The following is a 6,937-nucleotide window of genomic DNA, read 5'->3' as shown; positions in this document are numbered from 1 at the left end:
TCTTTAAAAAAAAAGAATTACCCCTGTAGCCTGGTGTTGTGCGGAACACACTAGGAAAATGCTGCACTGGACGATGATGATGATAATAATAATAATAATAATAATAATAATAATAATAATAATAATGCTTCTTCCTACGTCTCCTCCTCAAGATCTATGGGGCTGGACACTGAAATAGGAGGTGAGGCAATTGTTACTCTGGATTGAATGCCATGAGGGATTATGGACTCTAGNCACAGCCTAGCTGGGCATGGACATTGGTGAGCCCCAGTTCCACTGGTCAGTTCTTCTAATGCCTCAGGCTGGGGCCCACTTTTGTCCCAGGGCTGAGCCCGCCCTTTGGCCCAGGCAGGAGGCCCCAGAGCCCCAGCTTGGCCCGTGAGAGCTCTGGGAAACCTGGTTCCCACTTGCCCACCCCCTTCCTGGCAGCCCAAGAGGCTGCCCAGGCTTTTCTTTCCTCTTCTTACTGGCAGGAAGAATTTCTGGAAGTGCGGCTGGGCCAGTGACAATGAGGCAGGATGCCCGTCACCCTTACCAGCCCGGCGGCGCAGGCAGAGCCCTCCCCCCTCCCAGGGCTGGGGCTCACAGAGGTAAGCCTCCCTGCCTTTGCGGCCCCACCCCGGGCTCCAGGAACAGGACGGGCCCCTGCACAGGGCTGGAAAGCAGGGCAGGCGCCCTGGATCATCTCTCCAGAGGCCGAGTCCCACGGTGGGTTCGTCGGGGCTCCTTCCCTCTTCCTTTCGTACCTTGAACAGACAGCAAGGGGAAGCGCACCCCACTAGGTACTGTGAGGCAACAGTGACCAAAGCAGGTCTGTCTCTGGGGGTCTAGAGTGGGCTCAGCTGGTCCAACACGCAACCTGAGAATGTCGGTAAAATATCTTGGGACTTTGCCAGGCTCGGAGGCTGCAGAAGCATCTAGTTCAGACTGGGGGTAAAGGCCCGCCCGCCCGGGGGAACACCATTTATTATTAAAGCCGCCTGCCCGGCTCCAGGGCTGCAGATCCACGAGGACCTGAGACCCAAACTTGCTTTCAAGGATTTTCGTCTCTGTGTCACGCTTCGTTTCTGGTCTTTCCCTCTGATCCTTGTTTGCCCCACTGGCACCCTCCCCACCTTTCCATCTCCAGCCCCGCGTCGCCCTGACTCCCTGCCTTGCCCTGTAGAATTGCTATTCCCAGGAAAGGTGAATAAATGCTAGAAACTCAGTAGACCCCTCCGCACAGCACCCTGGCTTGGCCTCCCACCCCTGGGGCCTGGGGGCCTCTGGACAGCTGCCCCCACTACCCAGCCCTTAGGTCCGCTAGCATACTTTGTTTCTCTCCTTGGTGCCTTGGTTACCATGACTACAGCCACATCACTCAGCCATCCTTCCTTGGGGGAAGTTGGGCAGGAATTTTCGTACTTTAAAAAGTTGTTATTGTCTGAGGGGAAGCAGCCAAAAAAAGAGACGTATTATCTGCGGACTGGACTTGGCTTTCCCTCATAAATGAATGGGCTTTCCAAAGAAAGTATTCAAGGGGGGTCCGGGAGGAGGGAGGAAGGAGGGCCTGCGATGCCTTTCCCTTAGACCCACGGCGCCCTGAGGCCAAAGCCACATGCCTCAGCTTGGGCTCCTGGAGGGCAGGAGCCCGGCCACTGCCATCTGACTGGAGCGTGATGGTGCGGAGACCCTGCCCCATGCCCCAGGTCTGAGCAGCCCCTAGGAGCCCAAGGAAGGTCTTGGGATGTTACAGGGACCAGTGTCCCTTCAGGCCCATTATTCTCCAACTCCCTCCAACCCTGCATACGTACCAGGCTTCTTGCCCCTGCTTCACCTTTGCTCAGGCCGTTCCCTGAGCCTGGAGCACGCTTTCCATCTCTCCACTTATCAGTTTTCACCATCCTTCCTGGCCCAGGACTGGTCCCGGCTCCCAGGAGCCTGCCCTGACTGCCCCACCCCACGCAGGCCTCTCCTCCCTCTTCCTTGCCCTGCGGTCCCTCCATGGCCATGTGCCTGTCACTTCGTGGGGACTGACACCTCCATGCTGAGCCGCACACAAGCACAGCAGCTGGGGAGGAGGGCCAGGGCGGCGGGATGATGGATGAGGCTATAGTGCCTCCCTTCCCCGCTGCGGCTGTGGTGAGGAGATCTCCCCTCGAAGAAGCCTGATATTTTCCAGGAATTTCCTGAGGGGAGGGGACCAAGCATTCCGGAATGAGAGCCAGCTGTGGAGTTGAGGCCTGGGGGTGAGGAACCGGGCTCTGGGCTTCCTGGCTGAGTCAGCGACCATCCCCAGGTAATTTATGGGCTGAGTCAGGGCTGGGGGCCACTGAGGCGGGGAGGGGATGGGGGAGTTGGGAAGGATGGCGAGGGAGGGAGGGTGCCTCTAGGCCGTCTGTCAAGGGGAGGGCAGCCTGACTGGCTGGAAGGGAGTCTGGCTGTGTCCAGCGCAGACCCCCTTCTCCCCACCAGCTTTGCTTCCTTGCCTGGAGTCTGCAAAAGCAGCCAGCCTGAGGGAGGAGCCAGAAGATAGATGGAAGGCTGCAGAAGGGGAGAAGCCTCCGGCTGGCCCTGGGGGCTCAGGAAGACAGAGGAGGCCAGGCTGGATGTGAGGGGGCGTGGGCCGGCCTCAGGGCTGATTTGGGGGTGACGGAGAATTACTGGCTCCAGCACCCGGCCTGGGAGCCCCCTGCTCCTCCTTCCTTCCTGGCCCCACCCCTTTCTCAGCTGAAGAAGCCCATCTGGCTTCTATTCAGCTTCTGCTGTGGACCTGCTGGGTGACATGGGCTTGGTGCCTCCTCCTTTCCCAGGCTCAAGGCCTTACTTGGGCAAGACGGCCTGGCTTCTTCAAGCCCTGAGGTGGGGCTGCTCGGCCACAGTCAGGGAGCCTGGTCCAATGGCTTAGCCTGCAAAGCAAGGCTCCGCAGCAGCAGGTCTGGGCCCACTGTAGGCCTTGCCCTTGAATGCAGATGGGGCTTGGATAGGAGAGTAGACAGGGGGAGGCCGTGCCTGGTTCCGGTCACCTCCAGGCCCGAGGAGCCTAGGGAAGCAGCACAGCATGTGTCATCCCACACATACACCCCCCACACCCCAGATCCCCACAAAAAACCCGTTTCTGTCCGTCTCACCAGCACTGAGCGGGCGGTCCCACAGGAAGACGGGTCCTGACACGAGCTCCGAGGAGGAGCCCCTCCCACTGACAGAGCAAGGCAGAAGTGTCCCCCAGGGGAGGGGACCCAGCTTTGCACGTCATTCGTGCCCATCTGCTGCTGCATCACACCTGTGGCGGCAGGATCATCCCATGGCTGATTCCAAGCAGGGCGGGGTGCCGCAGGGTTGGGGCTCCACTGGCCCTGGCCTCGGCATCCCAGAGGGGCCCCTACACTTTTGAGTGTCTTGCCCTGGCTCCCAGCCCCAAGTCCCCATACTGAAGAGGAGCCCCTGGGGGGATGGTAGACTTCGCAACCCCAAATTAAGACGCGAGGTCTGAAGCAGAATTTGGGGGATTTGTGATACCATGCTGAAGACACACAAAAGGGATCTCATTTTGCATATGACGAGGAACTGCTTTTCTTGGTAAGAAAAGTCATGATGCGATCAAATCTGGACAGAAGGGTGCTGGACACATATGAGGGCCCATGACGTAGCTTGACCCTGGACCAGCCCTGTCCCTGTCACCACCTGGTCCTGTCAGGCCCCTGTGGTAAGCAGTGGTTGGGTTCTGGAATCAGTTGGAATCCGGCTGACAGGATCCTCTGAGGGATGGGACATGGGGTCTAAGAGAAAAGACGCAGACACCACGCCAAGGTTTTGGTCTGAGCGACGGAAGGGGTGGAGTTACCACAGACCAAGACAGAGAATGCATTTCGTTGTACATTCGACAGACTGGTTTTCTTATGGAAGTCCAGGAACTGGAAATGGCTGAAACTGAGCAGGGCCTCTGTGGGGTCCCTGCCCACAAGGACCTCTGGGTCATCACACCCCCACTACAGGCCTAGAGGTTCCCACGAGGCCCTGGTGCAGAAACAGGGCAGCTCACCTTCCTGCCTTGGGTCTGGGGGAGAGGCGGCAGTGGGGAAAGGGTCTGACCCTCCCGAGTGCCCTGGGCTGGCACAGGAGACCGGGGCCCGGGATGGCAGTGGCGTGAGTGGGCTTCTGTCTACACAGACCTGCCTTTGGCCCACAGAGGCCCTTTCTCCTCAGACCTGGTGCACTGTTGCAGCCAGCGCCTTCTGGAGGAAGCATCCGCAGGAGCCCAGGACTATATGCTTTGATGCTCCGGCCATGAAGCCCTGCAGGCCTGGCTGGCCAGAGGCGTGCCCGCGCATCCCGGCGAGCAAGCGCCTGGGGACTCAGGGCCGGAGAGGCTGTGAGGGTGGCTTTGTGCGGCTGATCAGGTTGGCCCTGCCAAGTCCCTGCTAGGAGAGGCCAGTTTGGCTGCCAAGCCTCCTGAACTTAGGTTACCTGAGAAAGCAGCCTCGAAGCCATCTGTTTCTTGTTGCTTCGCATGCCGTGGGCCTGCATGACCCAGGGGCCAAACGCCCTGTCGCCCCACATCAGCAGAGATGAGGGACGAGAAGACAGAGCTGTGGGAAGAGTCAGGAGGACCAGTGTTTGTGAGAAGAGAGGTTCCCGGGCACCTCTCCAGCCCTGCAGAACCTGTGTCTCGGAATATTTACCGAGCTCCCCTGGTGGTCTGATGGGGGCCGGGGGCTGGGAGTCCTGGCATAGAGAATGAATGTTCTGTGAGACATCTGGAGAGACAGCATACTCAAGGAGTGTCAGAGATGGGTCATACAGTTCAGGGGGGTGGTGGGATTAGGAGGAGTGCTCTGGTTGTCCGAACACAAGAGATCATGGATCTTTGAGCGGTCTCCAGGGGGCATTTGGGAGGTGGGAGGTGGGAGCTGGGGTTAGGGTGGGCCCGAGGTAGGGAATGGAATCTCTTGGGTGGTGATGGTGGGGGTTGTACCCTGGAGCTGGTCTGTAACCTGTGACCTGCTCCTTCCCCCTGTAAACTCTTAACCCCGATCTGGAGGTGATCCCCAAGGGTAGGGCTCACCTGTCCAGAACTACACCGAATAAATAAATGTGGTCTGTCCAGATTTTATCTCTTCAGGATTCCAGAGCACAAGACAAATGGCCTCATGTCCGGCAGGGAGGTGTAATTCATCCTCTGGGGTGAGCCCCAAGCCTGGGGGTAGGGTGGGGAGGGGAGAGGTGGTTGGTTTGGAGCACGTGGGACATGCAGACACGGGGGCCAGCAGGCCCTGGAGCTCTGTGTGCAGGGCTCAGCTCTGAGACCTTCGGAAGAACCCTGCCTTCCCAGGGCTTGCGCAGGGATGGAAACCAAAGCTAGCACCCTATTTCTGAGGCTCATTCTGGGGTAATACACAAGGGTGTGTAAAGATTTAGTCACAGGGTTGTACTTTGCTGTGTTCCTTTATAAGCCTGAAAAACTGGAAGCAACCTAAACGTTCAACAAGAGGGGACTGGTTAAATGAATTCGGAACCATCCAGAAAATAAAATACAATGCAGTCTTTAAAAGATGATGCTTAAAGGGTGCCTGGGTGGCTGAGGCAGTTGAGTGTCCGACTCTTGATTTTGGCTCGGGTCATGATCTCAGGGTTCTGGGATTGAGCCCCCTTGTCAGGCTCCGTGCTCAGCTCAGAGTCAGCTTGGGATTCTCTCTCTCCCTCTCCCTCTGCCCATCCCTTCCCCCACTCCCAACCCCATGCGCTCTCTCTCTCAGATAAATAAATAAATCTTTAAAAAAAAAAAGATACTTAACACTCCAGGATGTAGAAATAAGTTTATAGCATAGTAAGCAGAAAAATAAAAAGCTAATAAATATATAAAATAACCTTTTGTTTATCTGAAATTTTAACTTTTTCTAGAAGAGTCATGCACTCATTTATACACAAATGACAGAAATATTGAAAATTATTATTGCTATTATTTCATAAATCAGACCCTTCAAGATGTAGTCAGGAAGGAGAATTTCTAGGCAGAAGAGACAGCTGGATCAAATAGCCTTAACTCTCATCTCCCCCCCACCTTTGGGTCAATTTCTTCATTCTCACTACCTCCGCATGGTTGCCCCTGTCCTTTTAATTCTCTGGACCAAGCACAACTAGAAACCCAGGCTTTGGCTTCTTTTAGAGGAGCACAGCTAAGAAACCTGGGAAGATGTACCAGATGGTGTTACTGAACCCAGAGGAAAGACAACAGGAACAGAAACACAGTGCCTGGAAGAACTGTGACGCCACCAGGCTTCCCCAAGCAAGGATGTGCAGTCCCACCTCAGCCAGGCCCCCTCCAAAGGCTCCCAGGTCTTGCTTATCTTCTGGGGGGTCCGTGAGGAAACAGAGTCCCCATTCTCTGAGTCCTCTGCCCCATCTTAATCTCAGTGTCTTCTTCCCAGGTCCACTTTCCATTTTGAAAGACCCAACTTTCCTCAGACAGTAATCTTGAGAATGACTCCCCGTCTCAGGGGGGAGCCACCATGACACAGAGGGAGAGGAAACTCGTCCTCGGTCCAGGCTCCTAATAAAACACCCCAACGCTCCACCAAGCCACAGCACTCATTTCAGAGGACTTAACGCCTTACACACATAAAAGGGTTCAGGGCCTAAGAAGCTTCCAGACTTGAAAAGGAAATGAATTTACTCAGTATGCCCAAGCTTTTCTTAACATCATTCCACCCATGTTCTGCCCCAAATGAGGGCAGGATGGGGAATCAGGGAATTATTCTCTCCCATTAAAAAATGGGTGGCTCAGTCGGTTGAGCATCCCCTCTTGATCTCAGCTCAGGTCTTAATCTCAAGGTTATGAGTTCAAGCCCCGTGTTGGGCTCCACACTGGGTGTGGAGCCTATTAAAAAAAAAAAGATTAGCATTTGAAATTCTAATATGAATACAGATTCATCGTAAAAACTATTTAAAAATCTAAAAA

At 55.5% G+C, this 6,937-nt stretch overlaps 1 long non-coding RNA gene across 1 annotated transcript; it reads left to right on the top strand.

The window, feature by feature from the left end:
* Positions 1-484: 484 nt before the first annotated feature.
* Positions 485-5,587, top strand: LOC117801952. The gene is made up of 3 exons (XR_004624847.1): positions 485-590; positions 2,162-2,278; positions 2,455-5,587. It is a non-coding gene; the product is annotated as an uncharacterized LOC117801952 (long non-coding RNA).
* Positions 5,588-6,937: the final 1,350 nt, after the last annotated feature.

The sequence above is a fragment of the Ailuropoda melanoleuca genome, chromosome 4 (assembly GCF_002007445.2).
Source record: "Ailuropoda melanoleuca isolate Jingjing chromosome 4, ASM200744v2, whole genome shotgun sequence".
In the NCBI taxonomy this organism is placed as follows: domain Eukaryota; kingdom Metazoa; phylum Chordata; class Mammalia; order Carnivora; family Ursidae; genus Ailuropoda; species Ailuropoda melanoleuca.
This window is presented reverse-complemented; position numbering and strand designations above follow the sequence as displayed.